Raw genomic sequence first — 17,881 nt, 5'->3', positions numbered from 1 at the left:
TTTCTCTCATTACTGAAGTAACAGCACAAAATGAGGAGAATTCCTCATTTTTAATTCACCTTTACAAAAACATAGTTAATTTAGTAGGTTCTTTGGTAATAATTTATTCTTATACACTGCTGCACTTCACCAAGTTTTAAACTATGTCGAAAGGGTGGTTAAATCGTCAGTCTTATGTCTGTGTTGTAGGTTTGTTTATGGGGGTGGTGAGTAGTAAACTACATGTAATTTAACTAATAGTTCAATTACATTTTGTAGGAACTTGTTAGTAGTTCAATTGCATTCATATTTGCATATTGATTCAAATAGTTAAATTGCTTTTCTGCCATTGATTTGGGTAGTTAATTACTGAAACAAGGGCTAAAACAATATATTGAATATCGCGATATCTACCGTGTTATTACAAGGTTAACTATTTTATCTTATAAAAGGACTGCTATTGACAGCTGCATTGTTTTTGTTTTGTAATTCAAACACAAACAAAAATACTGTACACATCAGATTTGTTATCTATTTAGGACCTTTTTTAGATCAGCATTTTTCTTTGTTTTGAACTCACAAATCATTTCCAAGTGGTATTATTGCTGTGCCACTGTGGCAAAGACAACTAATTTTGTGTTTAAATCTGGTTCCCAGTTGATATGTGCTCCAACTTACCTATATTACCATAGGTAACCATAACCATAACCTATCCTTCAACCGTAGAGGGCACCTCTATGGGAAACACAAACTGACAGGTTACACACTATGAGGCAAGACCGGGTCGCTTTACCTTTCCTCAGAGTCGGAGTCTAGTTCAGTGAAGAAATGATCAACACCACTTTGGAAATAAGAGAGAAGAAAGCAGCATGTTCACTGAAAGGATAAATTTAAATCGTACAATTTCATAATGAATTAGGGAACACACATAAGCTATTGTAATCCAGTGCACTGCATAGTAATAACAGTTTGAAAAAAGTTGTCAATTTCCACTTTAACCAAGTTGACTTCTTACTACGTTAGCACTACTGTAGTTCAGTTTCTTTCAGTGAGAAGCAATTAGTAGCTTGCAAATCTATCCTCTTAAAGCAGCCTCCCCTACACAATTTGCTACACCCATCTTCCTTGACTTAAAAATCTGTTATTGTATTCTTTATCAAATGAGGACATAAAGAAAATTATGTTTTAGTATGTTAAGACTTGGAATTTGCCTTTAACTTTAATCCTATTATTTAACTGTAGCCACTACTGGTCATTATGAAAGTCCGGGACTGTTGCTTACCTTTTGAACTGCCCTTGACCCGTGATAATTTCTCTGGCTGCAGTGACTGGCACTGACTTTAATATATTCCTCATATAAACTATTCCCTGTGTGTGAGTATTTGGAAAAAAAAGCCCTTGTGATGTCACTCACAGTGCATTCTGGGGTTCCACTGTGACATTTAGAGAATTCTGTTCCATGCAATCTTTCAAATTCTCTGACAATAACTTCTTTTATTCCCTATTATTATGATTGTTTATGCTACTTTTATCAGTGGCATCCGCCTTACTGAGGTTTGTTCATCTCCTACATTCTTGCTTTGGTAACGTTGTGTCAAACACAGCTGATATTGCTGTTTCTTTTATCAATTTTCAACAACCAAACCATGCAACTGTGAGCATCTCTCTGTCTGATTATGTTTAAATTGAGGTTGGATAATTGGAAAACATTTAATATTTTGCTAAAATTATCTTGAGTGGAATGGCTGATATAGTAAGTCAAGGTTGGAAAAAAAGTATTGTACTAAGACAGCTGTGGTTTCAAACATTTTGAATTCTCATGATTTGTATATTAAGCTTACGTAATTTCTGTGTCCATCACTTCCCACTTCACTGCCATTATTTAGTTCTTCTCTGAAAACAGAACATCCAGCTTATGCTTAGCTTTGATCAAACAAACTGGCACATGCATACATACATCCACTTTTACTTATATTTCAGAATGAAAAATATTTACATTCCTCTACAATAATAATGAATATATAAAATAAGAAGTATGTAAAGGTACATATGACTTATGTAGAATATATAACAGCAATATATTAATATAAAATAGCTATATGCTAGTGATGCATGATAAATATCTGGACAATAATGTGAGATTTATATTATTATTTATTATTCCAGTAATGGACAGTAAATATTATCACTAATAATATCTGATTTGAAAGATTATATTAAAGCACAAATGGCAACCACTACAGCTGAGTGTCATAATAAGAAGTAATCCCCCACTCTCCAAATTTGCAATATGTTCCTTTTAAATTTAATATCCCCTTAATGGAACAATAATTATCACAATATGTCTTTTTTTTTTATTCTTTTTTTTTAATTTTATTTTAGGACATGTCACAGTAGGAAAAAGACATGCAGGGGTAAAACAATATTAATGATGTCTGATTTCCATTTAGCTGCTTCAGTTTCAGGGTCCTGGTATTGTGTGGGCTGGCCATCACTTACTGGCACACTTCCATCATTACTGTTACTACAAATATCAGTGCTTTTCATAGCATGACACGCAAAAATGTCTGCCGTTAAAAAGTCCTGTATTGGTCAAGAAAAAGCATATACACAAAGACCATCCATCCACGAAATCACTTATCCTTTAAGGGTGATGAGGGGCTAGAACCTATCCCAGGTGACACTGGGTTCATCACAGGGCTGACGCTTATAGGCAAACCGCAAACTTGAGATCAGAAGGTCGTTGGTTCAATCTCCCTCGACCAGCAGGTTTAATCTGGGTGGGAAGAGTAAAAGGCAGCACTTGTCCCTCCCTCACTGGTATTACCACTACTGTGGTACCCTTGAGTGAAGCCCTTAACCCCAACTGCTCCAGTGTAGCTGTTCAGTGGCCAGCACATCAGACTGTGGTTGTCCTGGGCAGCTTCCAGGTGTGAATATGTGTAACTGTGTGAATGTGATCAGGGTATTCCTGCAAAAGTGAGGCTCTACAGGTCCAGTATATAAGATTTACACACATTAATTGTCTTAATATTGCAGAAATGAATGAAGATATTCATAAGCACGTTTTCATTTGTGCATAATAACCTTGATATTAAGAGTTGGCTTTTGTTAGAATGAGCCTTTTGTATCTACAGAGGGTGTGAGTTTTGTGGCCAACAATGTCACAAATGCTAGAAAGAAATGTTTCCAACAATGGTCAAACGCAGTAAAATCTATTATTTATTCAAAGTAACAGCGCATTTCATACAAGCTGCTGGTTGCTAAAATTTCCGGGAAAACTTGGGATACATTAGACACATCAGAGAGTGAGGAAGGAAGTCAGCAAATGTGACTAAACAGGACATAAATAAAATTTTAATACATCATCGCATCTATTGACACGATTTCAGCTTGAGTCACATCAGATCGATATTCATCTGCAATTGTTTAACAGTGAAGAAAACAACTCCCATGATCCCTCGCTGCTTCAAATGTATTAAACTATTTATTTTATTATTTTAATGTGAGAGAGACCCCTAGTGGCAGAATTTATAGGCCGTGTGTTCAAACTGAAGAATGCTTGCATTGATTATCTGTGAGCAAAACCAAATAAATTGTCATTTTTTTTCTACATCCGGGTATAAAAAGGATTGAATGCAGGTATCATTTGACTGCAGATGTTTCAAAACTACTTGTTTGGGTTCCACTTATTTCCTATCAGCCACATTAGCAAGGCCTGTAACATGAAATAAACATGAGTCCATTAACAATGTTTATATTTGTACCTTAATGGTCTGTTGACTTCAGTTAGGGTTTTCTTGGAGCCAGTGTCTAGTGGTGTTTACAGGGACTGCACCCCAGGGCACTTCTGCAAGAGCTCCAGCTGTGGTGGTTGCATGCAGTGTGTATGGATAGTCTGTACTCTGAAATGAAAACAAATATTATGTAAATTTAACCACTGACAAACACTGAAAAAGTACCACTCTGTAAGTAACAATAAGCATTACTGTGTTTTGCTCATTTCACCTGCAGCATATGGTCACACACAGTTAAATGAAATGTGATTATCAGAGTGTGAGAAAAGTGTGTGTCAGGTCAGGAGAGAGCAGAGGCTGGGTTGTTTTTGATATAGCTAAAGTGCAGAAACAAGCCCATTTCTGTAATTTAATATTTCACTGCCTTCACATCTGGAGCTGCATGTAAAAATGGAAAATAGAGGGGTGGGATATAAGACTGACATGGAGAGAGGGAGGAAGAAAGAGGAGAGAAAAAATACACCCTCCTCTCTTCTCCTCTCCACAGCACACACATTCACAGCCTTCACTCACTCACTACTCACACTATGACCACATGCTTGTCTGCGCACACACACACTTTTTACGGTAACACAGGATGCATACTTGCTGCATGCACATATACTTCTTGTCTTTCGTTTTCTTTCTCCCTCTCAATCAGTCCCCCCCCCCCCCCCCCTCCTTTTTTAAGACAAACACACACACACACACACACACACACACCACTCTGGGGTGACTGGTGTTGTAAGTTGGCGTGAGTGTGTAGGTGATCTGGGTGTGATTACTGCTTGGCTCTCCGACAGCTCTGATGATGACATTCAGTGCTTTGAGCTCCTCTGGCCTGGGCCCGCTCCAAACACAACCAGGCAGTACACTCTCTCTACCTCGCAACCATGCATATATGTGGCCTAGATACTACTGCAACACGCTCTCTGTGTATTGTACCCAATGTTCAACTGCACATTCGGGGTGTGTTATGAGAGTGTGAAGTTCAGAGATAACAAAAAAACGTGCTGGCTGTGTATTTTGTGCTCTTTGAGGCCAAATGATGTGCATCTTGATGTATTTAAAGGTGGGATACGATTACAAAGGTTGTATCACTTCCTCTTCTTTACACACACTCAATGTCGATCATTGTTATGTTGTTTACAAGAACTGCAACCTGCTCTTGAGTCTGCTGCTGCTCCCCAAATCTTTTCTATCTGTCTGTGTTGTCACCGCCTCTGTCTGTATTCCATTTGCTCCAAGTGTCTGTTTGCCTCATTTAAATGCCAAGCTTAGGGAGCAGCTGTGTGTTGGATCGTTGCTATCAAGACAGAGTCAACATATGTACACACACACACACACACAGACACACTCACAAACACACACCGATACACACACACACACCATTCTCTCAGTTGTGGGGCTTCATGCCCAGATTGTGTTAATCCTCTCTGTCCTCCACATATTTCTCTACACCCATCAACGTCAACGCCGCTTTGATGAAGACACACACACACATACACACACACACTTACTACTCTCCATCATTATCATTGTTTCAGCTGGAGAAGAGTCAGCGCTTTTGTTTGTAATTACAGGGGTTTGAAGTGAAAGGGAAGAATTCTCAAGATGAGAGAAGAGGATGGATGGAAAAGGGAAAAAAACAGAACGAGTAGGTCAGAAAAAAACACACCAGCATGTCTGTGACATATTAGTCACATTTTACCGTAATTGTTGTTCGACCCCATCCCACACTTGTAAAAAAGAAGAAAAAAGAAATGCTTTGGGAATGTGCTTTGCAGTGGATGGCTTCCAAGGTTTTGTCTGGTGTGTTCTGTACAAAGGGCAAAAGGAGCTTTGTGGCTGGCTGGTATGGCTTTAAAAACATTACAGCTATGGGTAGAGGCCTGTTCCGCTTCCTAAGCCTGGGGCTTTGGTTAGGATTGACCCCATCAAAGCAGAATAGATTGTGCCATTTGTAGAGGTACTAAAGAGTCTTCAGCTGGAGTCTTTCAGTTTCCCTAAAATCAAAACGAATCCCTCAGTGCAAAACCCGAGATAAAGGAAACATGAAACCTACTTGGTTCCTTTTCCATCTGGACATGTGGTGATAAGACAACCTGAAGATCTGTAAGACAGCAAAAAACAATTGATTGATGGACTGATTGATTCACTTTTCAACAAACCGATCAATTCAACATCAAAAAGAGTAAGCCTATCTGTCAGAAGCATAAGCTTGTTTGACTGAAGCTCAGACATGTTCAAAAACAACCCTGCTGAATGATGACAGGCACGTGGCACACAGCAACATCCACACAGCTTGCAGCGATCCCTCAGGGTTCATAAAACACAAGCCTCGTTAAAGTCTGCGCCCCCACTGTGGTGAGCAAGTGAAGGTCACAGTTCATGGATAAGGGTCGTCATGAGTAAAATCAGAGGGCGAGGGAGACTTACTGTAGTAAACATTACTTGTCTGTTCTACTACTAATCCTCTCATTTTGATTTTCTGTGCACTGGATAATGTACTATGTCAGTTTTTGCATTTGGTGAACCCATCAGTCTCATCTCCTCTCTTTCCCCTTGGTTCCATATCACACCAATTCTTGCCTTGCTTCATTTGTTACCACTTAAAGGTAGAATCAGCAGAATTTGTCCAAGCTGTTCGTAAATGCACCGGAAAGATAGCCAATTCCTGAGTCTCATTCCCATGACGTCAAATACCGATGTTTTGGGTTAGTAAAACATCCTGAGCACAGCAAAGTAATGGGAAAACAAGGAAATACAGACAGAGAGCAGGGTCTCAGCAGATACAGACACCACCAGACACTTATAGTAGGTTCTAGTAATAATTGAAAGAGATAATGTTAAAACATTCATTGTTTTTAGGAAAACATTGCATATTGTGCCTTTAAATATATGATTGATTTAAGAGATTTTTAAAAATAACTCTTAAGGCCCAAAGAGTTCTGGTGCCCAGTTCTCCACAGTTTAACCTCTAATGTACCCTCACCAGTTGTCCCTAGCTCAAGGCTGGTGACTAATGGTCACCAGGCTATTGCTACCAAGTCCGCTGGGTTATGGAATTCTCTGCCTGAAGAGATAAGCCTTGCCAGCTCATTACCTGTTTTTAAATCACTACTTAAATTTTTTTTGGTGTTGTTTTGTCTTTCTTATACTGTAACTTTATATTGTGACTATATTTTGTATGATTGCCTGTTTTTTTTTTATTATATTATATCTATTTGTAACCATTTGTTTTTGTTTTTGTTTGTTTTATTCTCATGTATTTTGAACTATTTTGTAACCTTGTTTGGATAAGTGCTATACAAATATGTTTATCATTATTATTGCCTCTTGGATCACTCATACACACTCCTATGCCAACTTTGTCATACATAGAGCATTTTGGAAATGAGTTCTGCTTGTTTATTTGTGCACCAGCACAGCAAAACACTGCAACTCACGGCTGAAACATATGCACAAAACACACTCAAACACACCCTCACACACAACTGCTTTCAAACTTGCAGCGCTTGGGGAGGTGTGTGACCCATGTACGTCCTCTCCTGACTCCCAGTGTTGCCCAACAGGGAGTGTTTGTGTGGTATCCAAGGGCAACGGCTAGAGAGGGTGGGGGAGGCTGATGTAGAGAGGCAGGGCTGCAGCCACACTTTCTACTCTGGTTTGTTTGCATGTCTGATTGCTGTATGTGTGTGTGTGTGTCTGCAGAGCATGCAGGTGGGCTTATGCACGATGTCATTGTGTGACTATGTTTGCGTATGGCCATGTGTGTGCGTGTGTATTTCTGCATGTGTGCAGTGTGTGGAAAGTGTTGTTGTCTACAGGCTAACTGTTACTGACAAGCACACACTGACTACTGGAGTCAAAAAGTTAAACGCACTCTATGCTCTTTTCTCTCCCCGGAGGCTCCCTCTTTCTGCCTCTCTAACTTTCTCTCCTCCCATTTTTATTTTCTATATTTTTCTCTCTGTCATACTCTCCTGCTTTTTCTCTCTCCCTGACGATTTCTTTCTTTTGCTCCCTCCTCCCTCCCTCCATCTCTGATGATTTTAGCAGAGGTGTGACTCATTGGGCATCGAGCCACAATGTCAGGTAGTGAGGGGAGGGCGGGAATGAGGTGGAGAGAGAGAGAGAGAGAAAGAGAGAATGAGAGGGGGAAGGAGAGTTGTTTTAAAAATGGTGAGGTATGGTGCAAAGGGGGGGTAAGAAGAGATATGCAAAATGGAGAGGAATGTTCAAGAGGGAAAGAGTGAGAGTGAAAGAGGGAGGCTGGGGAGAGGGAGGGGTATACAGTCAGCACAAGGAAAACATAAAAAAGGAGGGAAATGAATAATTTCTGCAAACGGTTTCCGTCACGATTGACTTTTTTTCCTCCTTGCATGTTTTCTCGATTGCTGCTGCTCATGTTTTGGCCATGCAGTACACTCTGTGAGCTGACCAATGTGTTTATGTGCAAACCTGTTCATGGGCTGGCCTCCATTCATGACTTTTTATGCCTTAAAGTAGCTAATTACCGAGGGGGTCATTAATATACGCCTGCCTTCCACATAAAAAAGACCCAGAGGAAATAGAGACATGGAGGAAGGAGCGGGGATGGTTGGGAGAAAGGTGTAGAGGATGAAGAGGGTTTGCAGAGAGGGGAAGTGGAGGTGAGAACGGGTGGAGAGGAGGGACAAAAGAGGAGAAGTGGTGCGATTATGAGGATTTGGTATGGAGAGGGTTACACAGGCACATTCATGTTCATGTGACTTGTCAATCAACTGTCTTTGTGGCCCCTAAGGCAGGGGTTCTCCACTCTCATCTCAGCCTTGGCACTCACCCACACACACTCACTGACACACACACACACACACACACATACACACACACACACACACACACACACACAGTCTTGGCTGATAATACGGACATTCGGGTATTATTTTCTTCCTTGTGATGAGACATGTACTGAATGATTTTGTTTAATATGCCCTAAGGTTCAGGTCACTCTGCGGACTCACACATACACATGTACATCCACACGTACACACAAACAAACACACACACTCTTGAGCTTTGACTTCTGTCCTCAGTAGACACTGCATTTGTGCCAGAGCCATGTTTCTGTCTCCTCTCTGTCTCCCTCTTCTCTTCCTTCCTCGTGTTTTTCTTTCCTCCCTCAAATCTCAGATCATCTTGTTGACAAATCACAAGAAAATTATAAACATTAACCAAACAAATGTGACTGTATAGACATTAATGATGATGATGATTGTTGTTTCGTCTCGCGTATCCAGAGCAAACATTCCCATGATGTTATTTGCAGTGTTTCAGGTGTAACACAAACTCAAACTCCCTGGAGATTCTCTCAACACTGCCCCCTTCAGATCACCTCCCCTCACTGACCAATGCCACTGTTCTTCTGTCTTTACTTTGGACTCAACACAAGGAAGCATTGGGTACACAAACAGACTCATGATGCATTGCAACTTATTTTTAATCTGCACAAACGACCTCCTGTTTTCTCACTCCATCAAAACTACTATTTTACTTTGCAAGTATTTTGGTGTGGTGTTCTTATTACATCTTGGCATGCATGTGTTTGCACATTATGATTAATTGGAGAGCAGCCTGATCCATCCAGTGTATTTCAGCAGTGGTGACAGAGCCATGGGGAAGATCAAAGTCATCCTGATAGATTGCTATCGCCACTCCCACCTGTTCCCTCTGGAATTTCCTCTCTTCCCAGCATGTGTGCATGCGCGTGCACGTCTGTTATGTCTATCAGACTGTTTGTGTTTCTGCATGTGTGCCTGAGTTTGCATCTGTTACCAGGTGGACGTGGACCTGTATGTGTGTGTGTGTGTGTGTAGTCTGTTTCAACACGTCTGCAACTTGCGGGAATCTTATAATCTGGAGCTGGAATATGTGCTCATGTCTGTGTCTGTCTAGCCCTGCTCCACCTCTCTTCCTTTCTTCCTTTCTTTCTCTTACTCTCTCACTCTTTGACAGCTCTAATAAGTTGAAGAGATCAGGTTACACCCCTTGATACATGCCAACTTTTCCCTGTTTTTCTGTTCTTTCTCTCATTCTGTCTTCTTTCCTTTGCCCGTTTCATATAAATGCTATGTCTCTTACCAACAGACAGTTTCTCACGAACATGAGGACACACACATACACCAACGGGGAGTGAGACACAGTACATGCACGCACTGTCTCTGCAGGCCTCTCAGGTTGCTGACATTTTCCATTTTTGCGCATATAAAGTAATAATAATAATATTAGTGGGTGTGACAGAGCAAGGGTCCATTCACTGCAACTGCCAGCCTCCTATAAATATCCCCCTTCTTCGGGGGAATCCGAGAAGCAGCAGAGACCTTCAGTTTACACAGCTGAGGAGCATGTGGACGAAACCCTCTATTCTCTCTCTTTTCCTCTTTTTCCTCCCTCTCCTTTCCCCCTATCCATGCTCTTCATTTTCCTATCACTTCACCACTTGGTCTGCTACTGTGTCTCTGATGTTCTTCTGTTTTCTTTCTTTATCGTCTCTTATCTCGGCTCACCTGCCTTCCTCCCCCATCATTTCTTGCACCTATCTCTCTATCGTGTGTGACCTGCCACCTTTCCTCTCACCCGTACCCTACATCTCTTTGTGTCTTTCTTTCTCCCCGTTTATCTCCTCTGATAGATCTTGTAGTGACAGAGTTCAGTGGGTTTTTATGGAAACTGAGGAGAGTGATGAGGTGAAGCTAATTGCAGGTGGAAGTCATCTCACCCTCCCTTTCATCATATCCTCGTGTTTTGTTTGTCTCTTCACTTTCCTTTCCCTTCTGTCTCTCACCACACCACACACGCACACGAAGTAACATCTGCTGAAGTCATCAAAATAATCTCAGGGGCCATGCACGCACACACACACACACACACACACACACACACACACACACACACACACACACACACACACACACACACACATATATGTATACTCAACTAACATATAAACAAACACTTGTATTTTTGCTCCCATTTTCATGAGTTGAAGTAAAAAATCTAAGACTTTTTCTATGCTCTGACTGGCTTGTACGTGTTGCTGTTGCTTGGATTGGTTGGATTTAGGCATGAGGAATGACTGGTTAGGGTTAGGTTAAGAATATCAGGGTAAACCAATCAGACTCAGAACAGGGTGAATCATGCCTTTAAACCCCTGGGGGAAAAAGTGGTAGTTCCTAAAAGTGAAATAGCCATTATAGACTAATAAATGACTTTTTTTTTTTTTAAAGATAAAACTGCACATTTTAGAGTGGCCTTTTATTGTGACCAGTCCAAGGCACACCTGTGTTGGACTGGTTAGCAAAGGAGAAGTGCTCACTAATACAGATTTTAACGCATCTGTGAACAAACTTTGAGAGAAATAAACCTTTTGTGTGAACAGAAGTCTTAGATCTTTTACTTCAACTCATGAAAAAAGGATCAAAATTATAAATGCTGGGCTGAAAAATTATTGGATGCTAATTGGAGATGATTATTATTATTTATTATTCAGCTAATGAAATTAGTTAAATATCGGCTGTAACAATATCTGATTTGACAGATTATGTCAAAGATCATGTCAAAACAAACTTGTCAAACTTAGGCAAAATGCTTTATAAAAGCTAAAGTATATTTATGAAATTATTTGATGTACTTTGGAATGCTATGGAATATGAAATCAGCCATTTTCTCACTACATTTTAGCTTTTCTTACCCTCAGGTGTGCATACAATACAGGTTATATGAACTTCTTTTTAAATTACAAAAATGTAAAAATATATATATATCAGTTATCTGTATCAGCTATGAGAAACAGAAGAAATATTAATTATCCTATCAGCTGAAAAGAATCCATGGTCTCCATCTCTGGTGTATATATTATAGCTAGAGATATACATACTTCATCATATATATTTAATGTTTGTATATCATTCATCATCATATGAGACAGACGAGGATAAGTGAAAATTGTACCTTGGACTGACTTTTATTGGTATTTAGCTCCCCCTAGTGGATTTTCTATGTCAACGTGGCAAAAGGCCTGTTACTTTCTTCAGAAGATGACGTCATTCTAAATACTACCCGATTGTGTCACGAGCTCGCCCGGTTTCACCTTTAGAAAAGCAGAATATGCTGAAAGATATAAATAATCATTTGGGCAGTGGACAGTATCGGTGTCACATCCTTCTTATGTGGAGAGGTCATACAAATAATAATAATAATCAAAATCAAATCAAGTGAGAAACAGTAAATTAAGGTCTTTCACGAGGTTTAATTGTGGCCTGTTTATTATTGTGGTGAGGTGAATAAGCGGATCCTCTACTGCAGTGGTTCTCAAACAGGGGGCCTGGGACCCACGGGTGTCCATGTCACCCCGACGGGGTCCGTGAAAAGTTTTCAGGTCCATTCATTTAAATTTTCATCATATATAAAATATATACTATTATTACTTTACAAAGGCTTTATAGTTGCACGAATAACTTTTTAAATCTAAAAATGGCATAGTTCATAGATTACATTCTGACCTTACAATCTATTATTGTTGTTTATGTTTTTATTACGAATATTTATATTTTCTGATATTTATATTTTACGTAGTTTTTTGTAAATCATTATCTATTTTTTTTTTGCAACTCGATATCAGAGTAAATGAGGGCAATCTCAGTGATTCTTTGAATTTCAGTAAAGGTTTGAAAATTGAAAATGAATTATTTATAATATAAAATAAATATTATTTGTTCGGCATTTAAATTTATAAGTGAAACACACTCTCTTGATATGAACATGAAACGAAGGGGTCCCCGTTATTGTCTATCTTGAAAGGGTCCGTCGTTGAGAAAAACTGAGAAGCTCTGCCCTGCTGTCCCTGCAGTCAGTCAAGACCAAAGCGTTAAGCTGTCTGTCATCAGGTCTGAGTTACCATGTACCACGTGATCTGCAGTAAACTACCTATTCAGGAAGCGACGCACCTACACCTCGCGCGTCAGCCCTACCTTTTTAATATTAAACTATGAGGTCATTTCACTTTCCTGTCTCTTTGTTATTTTGCTCTGCGTTTATTCAACTCGTGGTTCTTCAACACTTTTCTTACTTTTCAGTTCAACCCCGGAAACAGGTCATACAAGCCAGTGACAGTTATCGTCATGTTCACAGTAACTTTTCGTGTATTTATAGAAGTTATACTCCCATGTTTGCTGCATCGGTTTAGCTCAATGGTTACTTCCTACCCCAAAGTTTCTACCCTACTGACCGCGGGCTGCAGAGTTTGACCATGGGCGCTGTCCGATGTTTTTTCCTTATTCCATTCATAATTCCGTTAGTCATTTTGTCTCAGACCTACAAGCTAAACAGCTTAATGTTACACCAAAAACCATGTGTGTGGAGAAATAACCCACCATGATCGTGTTATGATAATGTAACAAACGAGTTCAAACCCACACCATGAACCATAACATGACTTTTCAACGAATGCGCGTTGTCCAGCATTTTATACTCTGAATCTGACTAAGAAAATAAATGAATAAACATATTTCCACTGTTCTGAACGCGATTTATCCTCCGAGAAATAACATGTCACTGTAGTTCTTGTTATGGAAGTGAGAGCAGCTCAGACATGTACAGGTCTGTCTCCAGTAGAAGTCGCTGTTGGATCGCTCAAAATTTCATAATGCGTTTAATCTGGTGTTCTTATGGTTTTAGCTGCTCTTCAACAATGGAATAAAACTCATTTAAAGTGAGACAGCTTCATTTTTAAGGAAGGAAAAGTGAAAATACACTATTATGTGATGAAATATAAGGTTTCAACAACTGAAAACGTGAGAAAATGACGTCACTAATTTAAAGGACACAAAGCGACAGAAATGTGCCACGTTACTGTTTACTGTAGTCCGCTCTGATGGGGAGCTCCAACCGAAAGAATAAACTGTCTGGTCCTGTTATCCAGGGATCATTATGAGCAATGTGGTTTTATTTTATCTCTAGAAGTCCATCTTAATGGACATTACAATTAAAGTACTCTATGTAACATTTCTAGGTCTACCACTTGTGTAATTATTAGTAAAAATGCAAAAACCACAACAGCACTGACTGAGTCCAATGATGAGACCACTCTGACGGACGACGCTACAAATATTAAAATAATGAAAGTTAATGTATTTCTTTTCCTTTCATTTATTCCATTTTTTGGTCAGGGACAACACTAAATAATTAGCAGATCACAAAGAAACATCAAAATAGAATAAAAACACATATCTTAAAGGTAAACTTCTAAAAAAAATGGAGTGAAATCAGACACCATTTACAAGACTGCGTAATGCAACAATAACAAGAATTATTAATACTATAAGGACTCTCTTTGGTGATATAAATAATAAATGTAATGCTTTAGATGATCAGCTGCCAATAAATCTACCCTGCAGATTTACAGTCTTTCTCAATGGACGAGAAACTTAAGAAAACTTCTCTCACAAATTTGCTTCCTGTGAGAAGCAGGTTGTAACGTGGATTTTGAAAATCATTTATTACATTAATTAATTCTTAAACACAGATTAGGTTAGGTTACTGAGAATATTTAAACAGTGCATGGTGTTGTTTGCCCACAGTAACTGTTATGCCGATAAATATCCGGTAGATGGTGCACTAAGATCACAGATTTGTAAAAAGCGACAGCGAAAAGACGAGAGACTGTATATGGTGGACACTGACAGGGACAAATTGACAGCTACAGAAAGTCCATTGACAAATCCTGATTAGTGCTTCGGGATATCTCAATTTCTGAGCTTTTACCGTGTTTTTCTCACTGTCTTTCTATTTTTTAAGTTTATTTATGAAGTGCTGGTGAAAGGCACGCTCACAGGCCCTCAAGGACAGGCATTCGGTGATTATAATCTTATTTATTCCCACATGTTAATATAACCCGCACTAGCACTATTAACAAATCCCATTCTCAATCACTCACTTTGTGTATGCTTTTGGTCTAAAACCCAAGGTTAAGAAGAGCAGCATTTTGTTGTTATGTAACACGGTTGTAGTCTGATTATGCAGGAGCGCATAATTATTTTATGATAGGTGGTGTAAAAGCACTTTCCTTTTAAAGCAATATCACAATGGATACAGCTAATCCTGTCTTTACAGGCCGAGCACAGCTAATATAAAGTGATTTTTAATCAGTATAGTTTTACGTAAAATGTTTAAAACTGTGACATCAACCCGGTTACACATTTTGTACATGTCACTTGTTTTTAAAAAGTGGATTTTATACATTACGATTTACATTAATGAACTGCTATATATCTATTTATGTTTCTTCTTTAGTATATTTGTATCTTGAGAATCTGAACATACTTGGCAAATAAAGTTGATTATGATTCTATATTGTTAAAGTAATAGAAACGAAACTATGTATACTCAATTAAATTGCTCAACAGCCTGTTGCTGAGAGATGTCTCTTAGGTTACAATTGGCCTATGTATTTCGACACACTTTTACATTATCGGATAGCACCCAGTAGATGGCGCCACGAGAACACAAATTAAATGAAATGATTCAGATGGTCTCATTTGTGCACATTGTGGGTCAAATGAAAAGCCTATACTTGCTCAACTGAAATCCCCGAGGAAGAAATTAAACTTCTTCTTTATTTTTAATCGTGTAAAGGACTAAATGAAAAGTTTCCACCCATTAGTCCTTCAGCTTCATTGATCCACCCACCTCCACCTCCACCTCCTCATCCTGTGACGCTCTCATCAGACTGTGGACTGAGCACCGGGTCACGGTCAGGTGGCTGCTGAGCGGTAGTTCAGAGAAAGTAATGGCTGTCTTTCTGTCGGACAATGGGGTGAGCGAGGCGATAGGGGCGGATGAGACCGGCTTAATGCTCCGTGTAATGCATGTTAATGTAACAGGCACCCAGGGACCGGCGGCCGGAGTGCTTTGGGATTATTTATCACAAAACATTTGTATTCTTCCGTCGGAGAACGGTTGATCCCGGATAGCTACACACTAATCCTTCACTCCGTTAATTAAAAAGAAGGGGAAAGCAATGGAACTGGTGGTGGTGATTTTTTTTTTCTTTTCCAGAAATGTAATCATTTCTGGAGAAGCTTAACCATCTGCTTGAGGTTAAGTCTGCAAGCAGATTGTGTTTTCTGCTTATTTAAACCTGGGGATTTTAGGGTTTTTTTTCCTGAAAAGGGGAGGGTGTTGTGCTTCGGGGGCTGCTTCTTGTTGGAGAGGCAGTTCAGGGACAATGTTTGGCCCAGGGAAAGTTTAAGTGATACTTATTATTATGTAACATCTTATTCCACAATGAGCATTTTAGAATTGCAGTTTTTATCCAGAAATAACCCGTGACCTTTGTTATCCACCACGTTTAAATATCAAGCCAGGAATTATACAGAAACTGGGCTACATCCCACCTCCATTCCCCGACTCGAAAGTTATTTTTTCTCTAAGATAGTTTACGAGAGAAAAGACACAAACAATCTCCAAGTTGAAGTATTCCCTCTTAGCCCCGTTTGATTTCTCTCAAGTGAAAAGAGAGATCACAACAACATTAGACATCAACGTCGCTTGGTTTCCCTGATCCTTCTCACAGAGGACCAACCATCAACACGATTCTTGACAGAAGATGCAGTCCCCAGGTTTCGGGGGCAGTTTCACAGTACATGTAGCGTCTAGAGTAAAAGAAAATGCTGCCCCTAGGAGGTAGAAATATTTGTTTCTTGTTCTTTTCTCTCTCTCTCTCATCTCCTTCTCACTTTTTTTTTTCTCCCTTTTTAGTAGCTAACAAGCCCAGCGCTGCCCGGGGGCCACGGCTGTGTCGTCAGTCCCAAGAAGAGACTTTCACATTTCAAGCCACCGTTTTACATTAGGATGCCACTCGTGTCTGTGTGGAGACGAACCCAGATTCACAAAGGCATCCTTTAGCTACTCTCACACTCTTCCCTTCTCTCTCTCTGCGCTTCAGTGGTTGTCTAACTGTCCAGGATTAACAGGAAAAAGATTAGATCTGAACAAACATGTGCAGCACTCTAAAGAGGCCAGAGTTGTCCTCTTTGTCCTGTAGCGCTCAGTGGTAACACTTTCATCTGTAGAAGTCAAATATTTTTGTCCTCAAAAACATCACGATCACCTTTTTCTGTCATCTCAGAACTGTAAACACATAATCACCTATGGGTTTATTTATCTAATCCCAACTATAATACCTGATTATAGACAAGTATGATTAAGGTTTTATGACAGTGCTTTTATGTTGATTATGTTGATACATGTTCAGGCCAACTTAAGTGAATTAAAGTCGTGTAATGCGCATTTGTATGAGCCCACACGTGATTGTCACTGTAATCATTTTAAGCTCCAAAATGTAGCTCTCACTCATTTATATTATTGATTAAAATTGAATATCCTGGCCCATCAAAGATTCTTTTTGTAAAACCTAATTTGGTGTGTGATGATTAATGAATGGGACTGTTTTTGCAATGTGGGCATTCATCTTCAAAGAGCTCTCATTAAAAAGCATTAAAAAAAATCCCAGGAGCCCACTGGCAGTGGCCACTGGCCGGTGAATGACTGCCCTGTTTTTTCTTTCTAATAGTGGAACCCCAGATGAATAGTTTATTCTTTTCTGAAGCAATAATGGGGGTTATAATAAATCAAAGTAAAACAATGTTAGCTACCACTGCCTGCCATCCTGGGCCTGTAGGGCACTGTGGTCACCATGACAAATCCTTGTCCAGCCTCATCTGTTCAGTGCAGCCTAGAAAACGACACCCACAACACAATTTGTCCCCTAATCCAAATCTGGCTCTGACGTCTGGTGTCAAACCTACGCCTTCTCGTCTCTTTAATGGGTCAGATGAGCAGACAAGAGGACGTGAAAGGGTTAAACGTCTACAGTAATTATAGTCGCACTTCGCGTCGGCGTCCTCCAATACGGAGCTGCTAGGAGCTACGTCCACCCCCTTTCTCCCTTCCTCACTTTCTCTCTCTCTCTCTGTCTCTCTCTCTCTCTCTCGCACACACACACACACACACACACACACACACACACACATACACACACACACACACACACACACACACACACACACACACACATACACATACAG

At 39.7% G+C, this 17,881-nt stretch overlaps 1 long non-coding RNA gene across 1 annotated transcript; it reads right to left on the bottom strand.

Annotated features, from left to right (window-relative positions):
* Window positions 1-3,185: 3,185 nt before the first annotated feature.
* On the bottom strand, window positions 3,186-5,870 carry LOC146326865 (uncharacterized). The gene is made up of 2 exons (XR_014770577.1): window positions 5,821-5,870; window positions 3,186-3,884 (listed from the first exon to the last, which is right to left on the bottom strand). It is a non-coding gene; the product is annotated as an uncharacterized LOC146326865 (long non-coding RNA).
* Between the last annotated feature and the right edge of the window lie 12,011 nt (window positions 5,871-17,881).

This window comes from Lutjanus erythropterus, chromosome 5 (assembly GCF_056507025.1).
Source record: "Lutjanus erythropterus isolate fLutEry1 chromosome 5, fLutEry1.hap2, whole genome shotgun sequence".
Classification (NCBI taxonomy): domain Eukaryota; kingdom Metazoa; phylum Chordata; class Actinopteri; order Lutjaniformes; family Lutjanidae; genus Lutjanus; species Lutjanus erythropterus.
The sequence above is the reverse complement of the archived record's forward strand: the minus strand, read 5'-3'. Positions and strand labels throughout refer to the sequence as shown.